At 40.8% G+C, this 13,943-nt stretch overlaps 1 protein-coding gene across 1 annotated transcript in view; it reads left to right on the plus strand.

The window, feature by feature from the left end:
• Positions 1-13,943, plus strand: part of Gprk1 (G protein-coupled receptor kinase 1) — a 1,192,964-nt gene that overhangs the window by 811,300 nt on the left and 367,721 nt on the right. The window lies entirely within an intron of this gene.

Genomic DNA, 13,943 nt, shown 5'->3' on the forward strand with positions numbered 1-13,943 from the left:
CTTGGCAGAGGCGCTTACATTGGTGTATTGATGCGCAAGGGTGCTATTTTGAAGAGTTACCGTAATTCATAATTTACTGTGCAATAAAGTTGTCCCCCAATTTATTCTACTTATTTTTTCGAACGGGCCATGTATATTGAATTTATTTGAGAAGTGATTGTGGAGAAGAATGGTAACAGTAATACGGGCAGATTGGAAAACAAACGAAATACGGCGCGAGAATTGGATTGTCGGGAGAATTCCGAATAATGTAGAAAATGTGTGGTTAGGTGGGGATACATAGTGACAAAATAAGTTCGGAGATTGTGCTAGAGGGGACCGTTTGGATGAGTGAAGTGGAAGGGGGAAAAGAATAGGCATGTTGAGCGAATAGAAGGAAGGTTGAAATGACGTGCAGCTAGAAATGGTTTATTGAAGTGCTCAGTATTAAAGTATTCCGTGCCGTGTTAGGTAGGGCTTACAAGGGTAGCGATACATAGTACCTGGTCCATCAGAAATCTACCTTGACCGGTATACTCGTATATATAGAACTGTTACTAACAATGGAAATTTTCAAATATTCCGTCTAATTGTGAATGTTTCAGTAATCTACTTCAGGTGCCGTATTAGTATCATCACAGAAGATACTTTCCTGCCCTGTAATTGCGAACGAGATATATTGGATGGATTGGTCTTTGAACATCAAGGGGTTTTCCTCCAGCAAATTGGTTGAAACCAGGATATTCGTATTCGACCCCGTCTCAGCAATCATCCCATAACCTCCATATTCTCTCTCTTCTCCCGAACACCACAAGGATTGATCCCTTCTCCTCGAACCATCGAAAAGGAGAATTGGGTGAAGTGTGTAGCGAATGGAAGGTGGGAGAGTTGAGATAGCGGAGCGAGGGTAGAGGGGGTTAGGAAATAAAAAGAAAGATTTTCCTTGAGACTGGGGAGGAAAGGAGATACCGAAAAAGCTCGATAAATTACGTGTTGGTCCTAGAAATCCAGGAGAATTGCAAACATCAGTTCAATTATCTAGGAACCCTGGATCTGTCTGAGGTAAAATGGTCCTAGCAATCCTCCGAGTAAGAATAAAATATCCTATTTGATGAATGATATCGAGAAAACCGTTTGTGCAAATAGTGACCAATGAAGAGCGCGGAAACCGTTTTCGGATCGAGATTGGCAAAACCAATCGTCGGATTAACTGGCCAGTTTTAGAATAAGCGAATAATTTGGGTATATTAATATAGTTATACAAGTCTTTTTCATACCTTGTTATATGTACTTCAATTAGTTCACCTTTTTAGGAAATGGTTATGTTGTCGTACCACCAAAGTATAATAATCAGCCCGAAGATATGGTTTTAAACTTCAATGCCCTAGGTCACCGAATACGCTCCTATTGTTATATTTGCTGTCAATAGCCCTCACCGTCTTGTTCCATAATAACACATGACGAGGCACACCTGTTTTTTGTTGAACGTAAGTGGAAAAACCTATAAAAAATTACGTAACTAAGGCACATATATTGCCCATATGTACCGAACGGCAATAAATAGTAATATGAAATCGGTGACGGTTTTGGAGAATGAATTTGCTTAATGACCTGAGTGTTAAAACGATGCTGAATATCCGTATATTTTTTTAGAAAAATGACATTGCATCTGATCACTTGTTTTGATCCACAAGGAAAAACATATCGTGGATCAGATGCGTATTTCAGAGCGATGATTTCCAACAAATTATTTTCCTTCTATGCCCCACGTCTCTTTTTGACTGCAATTTCGACATGGACACGCTACTTGCTGGAGGAAAGCTGGCTAAAGATTTGGCAGCATTCAAAGTTATATAGGTTGGAAACTCTTTCGAGACGTATTGCCTTTGTTCGCTTGACAATAATAGGACAATCATTTACCCGACGTCCTCTAATGCCTGACGCCGGGTATACGCTTTTGTATTCCTTCCAGCCTATTTCCATCACCATCTCACTGTCGTGTTAGCCTATTGCTTCCAGCCCGCACAAAACACGCACTTACTCCCATCGCTTTCTCTCGCTCGCATTCTTCTTTAGTATCTCCCGATGTGCACGTTACCTTTCATTTTTTCCCCTCTTTGTCTATTCCTCTTACTTTCCTCTGATGTGATCCGTAGGGAGAGGTATTGTATGCGTATCTAGGTATATTTTTTCTTACTTCCGCTCCCCCAGAGAGCCTTACGAAGAGGTGATAAGCGCGCGCGCGGGAGGTGTTTTGTCCTCGTCCGGCTCCGCTCGTTTTTCAGCGTCGTCAAACCTTCGGACTCATCATGGTGGGTATATCCACGTCGTCAGATGGGGTTTATTCCTTTTTTTCCCTCTCGACGGGTTCTCGTTTTGCTTCATATATTTTGCACCGCTGCGGGATAATACACCTCATTACCCGCGCCGCCGTCGGTCTCCGAGGGAAAATTTCCCTTCGAAATCCTCACGAAGGGCGTGGCACAAAAGGATCTCCCTTAAAAACTGCCATTAATGAACTATGCCCATCCTTACTCCCTGTAACAAATTCAGTTCACATGGAATGATCCAACATATTATGTTATTCATCATCTGTGTTAAACGATATTACCAATATGATAATGATATCAATATTATTACTGCTTGCAACAGATGCTCCCCTTGTTTCCGCCTACGTTCGCCAAAGTTCGTTGTTTTACTTCTCTGCTAACGTCTTTCGACCACTTATCAATTGTATGTGCTGATGATTAAAAAACTTTCTCATTTCTCAATATTTTATAAAAGAATCACCCCTGCACCTTCTGCAGACGTAAACTCAAAATTATTAAAATGTAAAAATAGCATGATATCAATATTTTCCAGCATTTATATCGCTGTAACAGCATTGGAATTAGTATACTCGTATTATATTTCACACAAGATTTACCGCAGAGTTAATATTGTGTTAATTATCCGCACAGCTTAATGGTTTGTTTCACTTGGCATTATATTCTGAATCGCTCTTTTTTATTTAATACTTCTATGATGTAACATAATGAGTATTTAATTACCTCCCCTTCCGACCGGCCCATATTGATTTATTTTTACGAGCTTGATTTATTCGAAGTCGCTCCTAGCGCTCCAAATTTACTCTTTAAGGTACCCGTTGTGCTGTCTTTATTGTTGTCATTACTCTCCGATTTAAGTACGAGGTCGTATCGCCATGAAGGCATTTTATGGATACCCAGGAAGGAGCCTCGTGAACCCTTGTGTTTCTCCGGATAGAAATTATGATCCCCGCATCCTATTAACACCGTCTTCCTTGGGTAAAATTCTTCCTACCCACGCAGAAGGCGCCGTCAATTAGTTTTTCATTGGCGAAAAAAATGTAAAAACGCCCAATCGATATGAAATATTAATGCATTTATTATTCAAAGGAAGTCTCCAAAATAATGATTTAGGAATTTAATTCATAATACTATTTGGGTTGTATAAAAAGTATCGGGAAATTTTTCGTATGAATAGATTAATTTCAGATATTGCCACAATGCTTCAAAATTCTTCAAACTACATCCCTTGAGCGTCGACACACTTTTGCCAGTGACTTTTCCACAACTCAAAGAGACCTTAGTTGGCGGATTCCGGAAGGTCCTTGAGGGTACGCGTGCAAGCTTCTTTGGCGGCACTTATGGGTTCATGATGATGTTGAGGGAGAATTCACCTTTCAGGAATAGGAAATAGTGTGATGGCGTCAAGTTGAGACTGCAAGAGAGTTAGGGAATCGTCGGGATGCCGTCGAAGGAGGTATTCACAAGCAGACAGTTAATTATGCTCCAGGTCGTCCGTAAAGACCTTCGGGAGGAGTTTTACGCAGATCTTTCATCTCGCCAAATTTCCAGTGATAATGGAGTGCACTATCATCTTATTAGTGTCAATACGATCTACGATCATACACTCACTAAAGCGAAATTTTGAATTCAGAACTTCATGCACACGTCGGGAAAAAATTGTTATCGATACTTTTTATACCTTTTAACGTTGTATACAAAATTCATAGAAGCAAGAGGGTGGAATATAAATGATTGGGTGCAATGCGATGTCTTAAGAAAATAATATCTTAAAAATATTGAGGCTAACGCTTAATCAAGGGTGGTATCCCAGGGAGTACTCGTAGAGTGCTCGACAATTGACCGAAAGACCCGAGTTCCCTTCCCCATGTCCTTGAATAACCCAATATTCACCGCAGCTCTGATTTTTCGAGTACCACATCTACCAGGGTAAACACAGGCGACGCAAGGAACTGGTCATTCAAGAAACTCTGATGAGTGAATTTCATACGCCCGAGGGATTCGTACTTGGTGAGATCTACCCTCACCTAATAAACCAACTTCCGTGTTTATTACTGCCCACTCTTATTCGCTTAAAGATATCATCTTGCCAAGCATCCCAATATCCCGCGCTGCCCTGGAAGGGACGTGGTGAGTTAAATTATTGAATATAGAGATATAGATATATTTTCCCATTTTTAATGCTTTTCCTTTTGAGCAGTTAAGAGGAAATACATGAAGTTATTTCCGTAAATTACGACTTTATGTTTTCAAAACTGGTCTATATGTCAAAACGCACTTTGTTTCACGAGTTCACGTCTTTGGGAATGACTTCGCAACTTCATTCCATTTTTCTTAAACTTTCCACAATTTTACGTCAGCTTTGTCATAATTAACTTCATTATAGTCTTTCGTAGCCACAGTTCACATTTGATACACCACCGCATTGTTTTGATTTTTGTTGGCGTTACTTGTTTTTGTTCCAATCCAGCTTCTAAGAGTAACGATCATATTTTTTTCTGATCCGTTTCTTTCCAGAAAAGGCACTGTATTTTTTTCCTTTCAGAACTAACCACATTAGTCATTTCCGTTGTTGTTTTTTTATCTACCTTCAGGGGACCTGGTAGCAAGAGATATTGCGCACGATCCCTATATCTTGTGAGTTTGAGGAAAGATAGAAAGGGACTGGGGACACATTTTTCTTTCTGCTTCCCTCACCCCCATGAGTGCACCTCTCATTTCCGCCCCTCTTTCCCCGTCGCGGAGTCTTTCTGTTTCCCCCATGCGTTCTCCTTCCCCTTGTTTCCGCTGGATCGTGCCCTGGTGCTCCGCAACCTTTCCTCGTTTTGTCACCCTTTTTCAGCTCCCACGTAGCCCTTATAACACCCAACTCGTCCTTTCCCGCCTACCCTCTTCACTCTCAATCACCCTCTTCCGACACCCACATCGGGTGATTTTTATTCCCCGCATTGGTGTCCGTGTCCCTCCCGCCTCTTTCCTCTCCAATCCGTCGATCCATTATCCGAAAAATCCTCATTCCGCACGACGTATTCAACCCGTCTCCTACCTCACCCCCCTACGTTCTCATTCCTTCCAACTCGACCTCCCGCATGCAGTGTGCGTGAACGCCAGGGGCACAGGTGTGGTCACGGGTGCAGAAAGTTATTGTTTCCCCCTCCTGCCTCTTTGACCCTCAAACACGATAGGGTCTTCTCGTTATCTTTTCTATGCTTAGTGAATAGGAAACTTTCTCATACGTTCTAACTACGGATTTCGAGGAAGGGGAATTTCTTGGTTTCGTCGAGCTATTTTATTCCATGCACCCGCTTGTGTCTGTCGCCGTCTATGTTCGTGCCTGTGAGCATTTATGTGCACGGCATCAAAACATTTAAATGTCCCACATCTGAGTAACGACGCAAAATTGTATATGCACGCACAAATATATATATATATATATATATATATATATATATATATATAGTATATATATATATATATATATAACCATAAACACAGTAATCAACCCGAAGGTCAGTTTGGTAGGTAACGGTACAATTCACACATCAAGGTAGGGAGTCAGTTCCTTTCCCTGTGCAGGTTACAGTTTCCTAGGAAGATCTGGTACCAGAAATTTACATAGCTTGGGTGGTAGCCGGGCTGCAGGTGCTTGCCGGGCAATCAAACCAGGGACCCTCCGGTCAGTAGTCCAACGCTCTACCCCCTGGACTGCATTGACCCACGTATATGAACATGTAGCATATGTATATATATATTAATTCACAAGGAAATAGATGTAAGGAAAATGGGTGAGAACATTTACAAAGGACGAACACAGGAGTGGTGGGGAAGGCGGAATTAGGTAAATCACGAACGTAAAAATATTTCCTTGACCGGGATTTGGACACCGGATCGTCCCACTTGCCGGGCGGATGCTGCCAATGTGGCTCGTCTTTTTCTACTTACTACACGTGCCACGAAACGCACTGTTCTTATCCATTATTATATATTATATGATTGCTTACCTACTGTCTTTCCTCTTGTGTGTTTTGTATTTTTCATTGATTGGTGAAACATCCATCTTTTGCCAAAGAATCGGAGCACTTGGTGGCTTTAAGAACAGCGAGTCTCTAGGTTTTAAATTAAGTTACCTCGATAGCTCTAGCGATTAGAGCATCCGCCCAGTAAGTGAAAAGATTCGGTGTTCAAATCACGGTCAAGGAAATGTTTTTACATTCGTGATTTGCCTGATTTCGCCTTCCCCACCTCTCCTGTGTTCGTCCTGTCCTTTAGAAATGTTCTCATCCATTTTCCTTATATCTATTTCCTTGTGAATGAATATATGATCGCCATATGGCGGGATTTCGTGTTTGAAAGTGTGTGTGTGTTATTATTACACCCACACACACACACATACACACACACACACACATATATATATATATGTGTGTGTGTGTGTGTGTGTAATAAGGTAATCTACCGGTCAAGGTTGGTTTTTGGATGAACGCAACTACTAAATAAATATTTTGTGACTCCTAACAAAACAAAACACAATCCAGCAACCTACTTTACATCAGATCCCTCTTCATCTCTGTATATGTATATATATATATATATATATATATATATATATATATATATATATATATATATATATATATATATATATATATATATATATATATATATATATATGCACACACACATTCAAACACGAAAGAGATACGAACATGTATAAAAGACAAAAATAAGTGTATATATATATATATATATATATATATATATATATATATATATATACATATATATATACATATATACACAACACCACCACTACCAAGAACACTGACTCCTGAATGAATGAGTACTCCTGTTGTGACTTCACATAATTATCCCAACGTCTCTTTTACTTTTAAAAACAAACTGCAAAGCCATCATGAAGCACAGCTCTCTTTTCGCACCGTGTTATAGCTTGTTAACGTCAAGAATATCGTGCCACAGCAACAAGGGACTTGCTCAGCGTCCCAGGCCAAGCGTCAAACAATGACCCAGATTTCTGTAAAAGATCATAACCGGAGATGAGTGTTGGGTCAACGGCTATAACCCTTGCCGTATAACGAATGCCGTCTTTCCATCAGTCATTTGTCGGTGTTGCATTTTGCTATTTTTCTCGCAACTCCTTTTCTTTTTTTGAAATATTAAAATATCGGATAGGGTAGTGTTGATAAGGCACATATGGAGGTTATATCTAGATTTCGTAAACTATAAATCGTTCCTTTCTGGAGTAAAAGTGTTTGGGGAACCATTGCGGGGTTGATCTTGATCGTTTTTTTTCACCATTTTAATTTCATTCATCAATCGGTAAAATATTAATTTAATTATGGTGCGTTGGCGAGATGCATGGGGAAAATCAGCGGGGTTATTGACCAGGGAATCGGGCGTAATAGCTTTATATCAACCCTGGAAAAAAATAAAAAAATTCCCCGCCCCCCCCCTCATTTCCTTCCCCGGTTCTCTACCGCGTTGACCTCGGGAATCCTGAAGATTTAAGAGTTGTTATTCTTGGCACGTTTTTGGTATGCTCTGTCAAGCCCTTTCCGGTCCCGAACTTCCCCATCTGCGCTCCCAACCTCCCGTCGAACCTTGAATTGCTCACCCCCCTTCCTCGTTCCCTTCTCCGCCGAATTCTTTCGTCGCTCGCCATTCTCCCACTCCTCACTCCATCAGCATCAAATAAGCAAACTCAATAGCACTTCCCCTATCCCTTTCACTCCTATTCCCCTCTCTTTGTTTCTCCCGCCGTGTTCTATTCCCGACTCCTTCCTGTTGGTGTCGCGCCATCTACTGCAGAAATCCACACATAGGTACATGCTGCCTATTGGAGGTGATTTCTGTTCGCAGATTTTTCATTCGGTAAATCTTCCCCCAGTGCGTAAGCCCGTCATGAATCTGATACCGCCACCGACCTCAGTTATCGACCCGAAGTGTGGTTTGGCGTGTGAGTTTAATGCTCAACGAATATTTAGCCCAGCGTCTTCTGAAATTCACATAGCAGGATAAAGATGGGTTGGTTCTTTTTCGACTGCCGTCTGTTGTTTCTTAGGAAGATTTGTTGCCCTGAATATCATACAGCTTGAATGAAATCGAGCGTGACCAAAGTCATTACCTGAAATATGTTTCGGAACCTCCGATTATTTGGCCAGTGCGCGCCCACTGAAATAAGGTTTCATATTTCCGGTGGGCAATGAAAAATTAAAATAATACTTTGTCGAAGGGATGTAGTGTGTAAAATCACTAACCATCTCGCCCTCTTATTCATCAGTGTCAAGTACCACCACTTTACAATAGGAACGCTATCCTCCTGGAATTATTTGTTCAGTTTGATGATGAAGACGTGTTATGTCAACAATCTCACTATCGAATTTTCTTTTATTATTTTTTTGTAAATATCAAAACATTAGTGTAAATATGATTTTGTTTAAATATGATTTATGATTTTTTCAAGTAGGCTTTTTAAAGTTAGTATTTTAACATGCTGAGCAACCATCTTCGCTGTTTAGACAATAAAGATAGATTTATGTGAATTTTCCCGTCTACCGTGAAACGAACGTTGGAATTAGAAGTGAATAAAAATGGAAATGGCATGGTGAAATAAATCTATTCAAACCCATTGCAATTGTTATGTACCATCAGCGCGATTAAATAAGTTCACTCGTCGCCGTAATTGATAAAATCACTCCTCAACTCCGGATTGTTACTGAAATTAATACTTGGAATTATGCGTTCTTGAGAATTTTAATTCACCTTCCATAAAATGACAATCACCGAGGTTAGCATTTCTGAGGATGCACGAATATCTTCGAAGGACTAGAAGAAGGCAAGATGGACGCGTTCTCTTTCCCTAGGAGTTGTTTGTGCCCGAATGACTTAATAATTATGAGATCATACAGTTCACTGGTCAAGTTTGCAATCGCAAAGGAGTGATCTCATTTCATGAAAGCAAGAGCAAGTTTCTCATTAGTTTGGTGCTTGGGAGTTCTAAATGATACCTAGAAAAAGTCTCCTCCCACTAAAATCTTCATTTAAAGGAATTGAATTTTTCGCCCAAATATTCAGACGGCGCATACTAAATGCTAGTCTGAGATATTAGAAGCGCAGTTAGTTATAAAAGAAGTCAACACATTCGATATGAAAAAAATGACTTCGGTCGGACGGGGCAGAAAAGAAAAATATAGAAGGAAGTTAAGGACGGAAGGTTGAGAAAGCCCTTAAAGGGAGGGAAAAATTGTGGTGCGGTGATTTATTGTCCAAAAGAGTTGTTACGAATAATTGGCTGGGTAATCCGCTCCAGTAGACCAAGCTGCTAAGTCCGATTTTTGGGAAAAAAACAACGAGCAGTTACCCCAAAAAGCCTTTGAAACCTCATCTATCTCTTCGGGGGGAGAGTTTCTCCGGAACCACTTAGGTACATTCAATTTACTCTTGCTTACTAAACGGAATCGATGTTCAATTAGCATAAAAAGAAGTTATGAAAGAGATACTTAGAGAAAGGGAGGCTGGAAGAGAGACAAAGCAATGAAATGAATATGAGAATATAAAGCGAGAGTGAAGACTGGATAGAAGCAAGAAAAGTAAATTTAAAGCTAATTAAAGCCGATAAAGGAAATTAAAGCACGTTTTCCCCCAATAAGCCGGATATCAAGGTGTTGTATTTGGTCATTTTTTACGAATGTATGTATGAATAAATAAATATATATTTATATAAATATAAATAAGTATATATATACATATACATACATACATTATGCGTATAAAAATACAGCGAACCAGTGCCATGAGGGGTAGTTGAATAACGCATGGAAGAGAGAATTAAAAGTACATAAAATTGTTTGGGACTAAGCGGGTGTTACCCGTAATTTTCATACGAAGGCGTGAGTGGTAAGTGGTTTTTACTACTTCACTTTTGTGTGGAGCAGTAAAACCTCTTATCATGAATGTAAAAATGTTCTTAATTAATTTTGGTAAATTCATATTAGTTTTTTCCATTTAAATTTCGTAATGGGCTTAAGAACAGGTAATTGCAGATATTATTTAATTTCTGGTGATAAAGAATTTACGAGTTCCACATGAAGTGTAATTGGTTTAAACGATAACGTTAAAACTCCAGTCGGTGTCCATGCGGAAACCGTGTCGTCTAGCGCAGTCCATTCGAAAAGGTCTATGCCTCCTTAAGTCACTCTTACTTCCCTCCGTCAGTGTAACCCCTGAAGTCGATTATTGGGGTTGTTGGGGGGACGAGTTTCTTGGAAGAACAGACCAGGGAGCAAATGCCTCCCTCCGTCCCTCCCTCCCTCTCGCCGTCTCCTCCCTTCTATACCAATCCTCTCCCCTTGGGGCACTCCGGAAAGCTCTCTAATGCGGATCCCCTCTCGCTCCCGAAATCAGGATGGATGATTTCCCGGGAAGAAGCGCGGCTGTGTTCCGAGAACTGGAAGGTGTTTCCCCGCGGGGGAGAGAAAAAATGTGAAGGAAGATAGACGGAAGGAGAAGGGTCGACGATTATTTATTTTTGATTGGGTTACTGAAGTCCTGGAAACTGTTGGGGAATGAACATTTGTTGTTGCTTCTGAGAACAAACAGTCCGCGTTGGTATTTCTTTGGTGGCAGTTTCTCCTTTTTCTTCTTTGCGAAAGTTCAAACGTCATATTTCGGGTATAATGAAACGTGTTGGCTGTAGGATTTCAATGTTTTTCGTTGAAAATATTCGTCTGAATCCATCATTCATGCGAATTTGTAGTTATCTTTCATCATATTTTCGAACGGCATGAAAATTGGGTTACTAGTGTGTACGGATGCTGGACTCAAAAAATCTAAAGGTGGAACATCTGCCAGGATAAATGAATTTGAATTTCAGAATGGAGAATGTTGTGATGTTCAGGAAAAGGTTTAACTTCAACTAAATCGCAATATACTTGAATAGAGGTAAGAAGACCTCATTAGGAAACTAGCGTGTGTGGAGCATTGAATGAACTATGTAACCCTAGAAGGAAAATAATTATGCCAAGGTAATGGCCCTAAGATGGGAGTGGTTGTCCGGTGGGTAAAGCGCTGAGCTGATGTCGGAGGACCCCAGTGCAATTACCGGGGACGCTTCTGACTACCCTCAATTTCACCCAAACTGTTTGATATTTTTTTTGGGTAGCAGATCTTCTGGGGAAACCCCAGACGGCTGAGGGCGAGGAACTGATGCCCTCTTCATCGCGGTGTGAGAATATCACAGGGCTTAGTAATCGAGTTGAGCTCTGCCTCCACCTTTTGGACCAACCCTCTGATAGATAGCAGTGTAATGGTCTCTCGTCAAAGTTGGGGAGATAAGTTAAAGCTAAGAAAATACTCATCGGAAAAAGTGGAAGAAATTGGCTCCGCAGTGGTGAAAGTTTCAAGAGAAATTGGCCAGCTCCATGTGGATGGCGGAGAAATCTTCTTATCAGAAGAAACAGCTAGTTATAATAAATTTTTCAAAAAATCAGTTTACAGGGTGCTGTTTCACATGTTAGAACTTAATTCTGTGGTACAATGAAAAGAGAATATATGTAGCTCCAATTGTTTTTCCTGAAGGTTATGCATATGCATAGCGCCTTAGTGACTGGGGAGTTTTGGAGTGGAGCATAACCTAAAGGATATTTCGAATTATAGATCCATGTTCCCTTGGCGCTTTTCCGCTTCTGGAGTTTAATGTTAGATTAGCCTCGGGAGTACGATGTGGGTAAACGGTGGAAATATATGCGCTATTAGTCCCATGTTAATTGGATAATGCGTGTACGAATAACACTTATATAACTGAAAAACAGTTGCAATTTCCAATTTGCTGGTGACCAAGCAATCCTTTCTCAGAAGTAATTTTATTTCCCAGAAAACGTTTATTTTATCTACATGGAACGTTTAGTGGAGTGTAATGCATAAATAATGTCTTAAGTAATTGCATAAATTTCCTTGAAATTTTAAGCAGTGAATCATATTTTGTAAATTTAAATGGGTGTGCATTTTAGCGTGCTTTGTAGTTTCAACTCGCAATGGTATTAATAGGATGTATTTATGCAATTTACTGCGTGGCCTGAAAAAATTTCTATCGTCGGTGACCTGACAATTTTCTGATAATGCAGTTCGTCGTCCTGTGGCCAGATAAAATTTTTCCCACCTTCTGTGGCCAATGGGAATGATTTTCATCCTGGGTAACCGGTGAAATTGTCATTGTTATTCCCGTTGATTGCTTGTCGGGAAATGTAGTTTCCATCCGCATTTGAATGCGGCCGGCGGAATGGGCTTCCTCTACGAATTGTTTATCCGGGCTTTTTATGCACTTTTTTCCTCAAGGGGTGGAGTTGGGGTGTGGAGGAAAGTCGAGGCCAAGGCTCTCGGTTTTCCTAACGCATTCAGCGTTCGAGAGGACTACGGGACTTGGAAGGGCGGCAAAAAAAATAGGCGTTCCCCACGGAAATCTCGGTCGTTAGGCGTAATCAGGGCATCTTTTGTCCGGGACGCGACTGCCACAGGACGGAGACGCGGAATACCTCCTACCGCGTCTTATTTTCCCTCCACCGAGCCGTCCCATTCCGTCCAACAGCGTCCAAACTCCCCCTGCTACTCCTCATCTCCCCCACTCTCCATCATCGTAAGGGAGAAGACGAAACAAGGGAGGCGAATCCCTTTTGGGTTTCTCTCTCATCCTCCCCTTAGGTCTCCGGGAAATTGGATGCATCCTGAGGCACTGGAGACCTTAGGTACGGAATACCGCAAACGAAGGACCGATAAAGGGGAAGAACTGCTTATCCCGCACGGCCTCACGAGGGAGTGTGGCTGGGGGTGTGAGGTCACCGACTATTATTGTAATTGTTGATTAGTGATTGAAGACATTCTAAAAGTAAAATTATACTTAAGTAACGTTTTTTACTGTTATGCCCTCTCGAGTTATGGTGGAAAAAATTCTTTCTCATATCGATCGTTTCGGCAGTATATTTCCAGTAACTCCTCACTACAGGTATGTTCTGGCTTACCACTGTAATGCGGCTTCAGCATTGCATAACCTGTGTCAGCCTTTAACTGGAATGTTTTGAGCTTATGTTAAAGTTTTATTGTCGCGCTTAATCTTCATTTCCAGCGTCTCAGTACCAAATCCTTGCCATATAAATCCTCGTATATGACGCTTTCCAGGAAACGGACAGCTTTTATTTGTATCCTCTTTCTCTCCGCAACTTAGTCCTTTTGGGTAGGGCAATAAATTTTCGACGCGTATTTTAACTCGAGGTGTAATGGATTGATATTGAATGGCCTACGATGTATTGAGAGAAGTAAACAGTGGGAGTTGTCGGGACTAGGCTTTATGGAGAAATGAATAAACTGACTACAAACAAAATTCTATAAGAGGTGCCATAAAAATATACTCGAATACTAGACTCATGACGATAATGATATGCATTAATTTGCAATGTTTTCTGCAATAACATTTACAGAATATTGTTTGTGGCATTTGAGGTCAAATCCGTGGAATGATCAAATGAGACGAACAATGTGATCTTGTTCTCGGAGAGCATGCAACTTCTTTCTCTCCGATGCGCTCTCTATTTCTTGATTTCCGAGAAGCGACGTTCGCTCCGGGACCGA

Source organism: Hetaerina americana, unplaced genomic scaffold, assembly GCF_022747635.1.
Source record: "Hetaerina americana unplaced genomic scaffold, ioHetAmer1.1.p SCAF_4, whole genome shotgun sequence".
Lineage (NCBI taxonomy): Eukaryota > Metazoa > Arthropoda > Insecta > Odonata > Calopterygidae > Hetaerina > Hetaerina americana.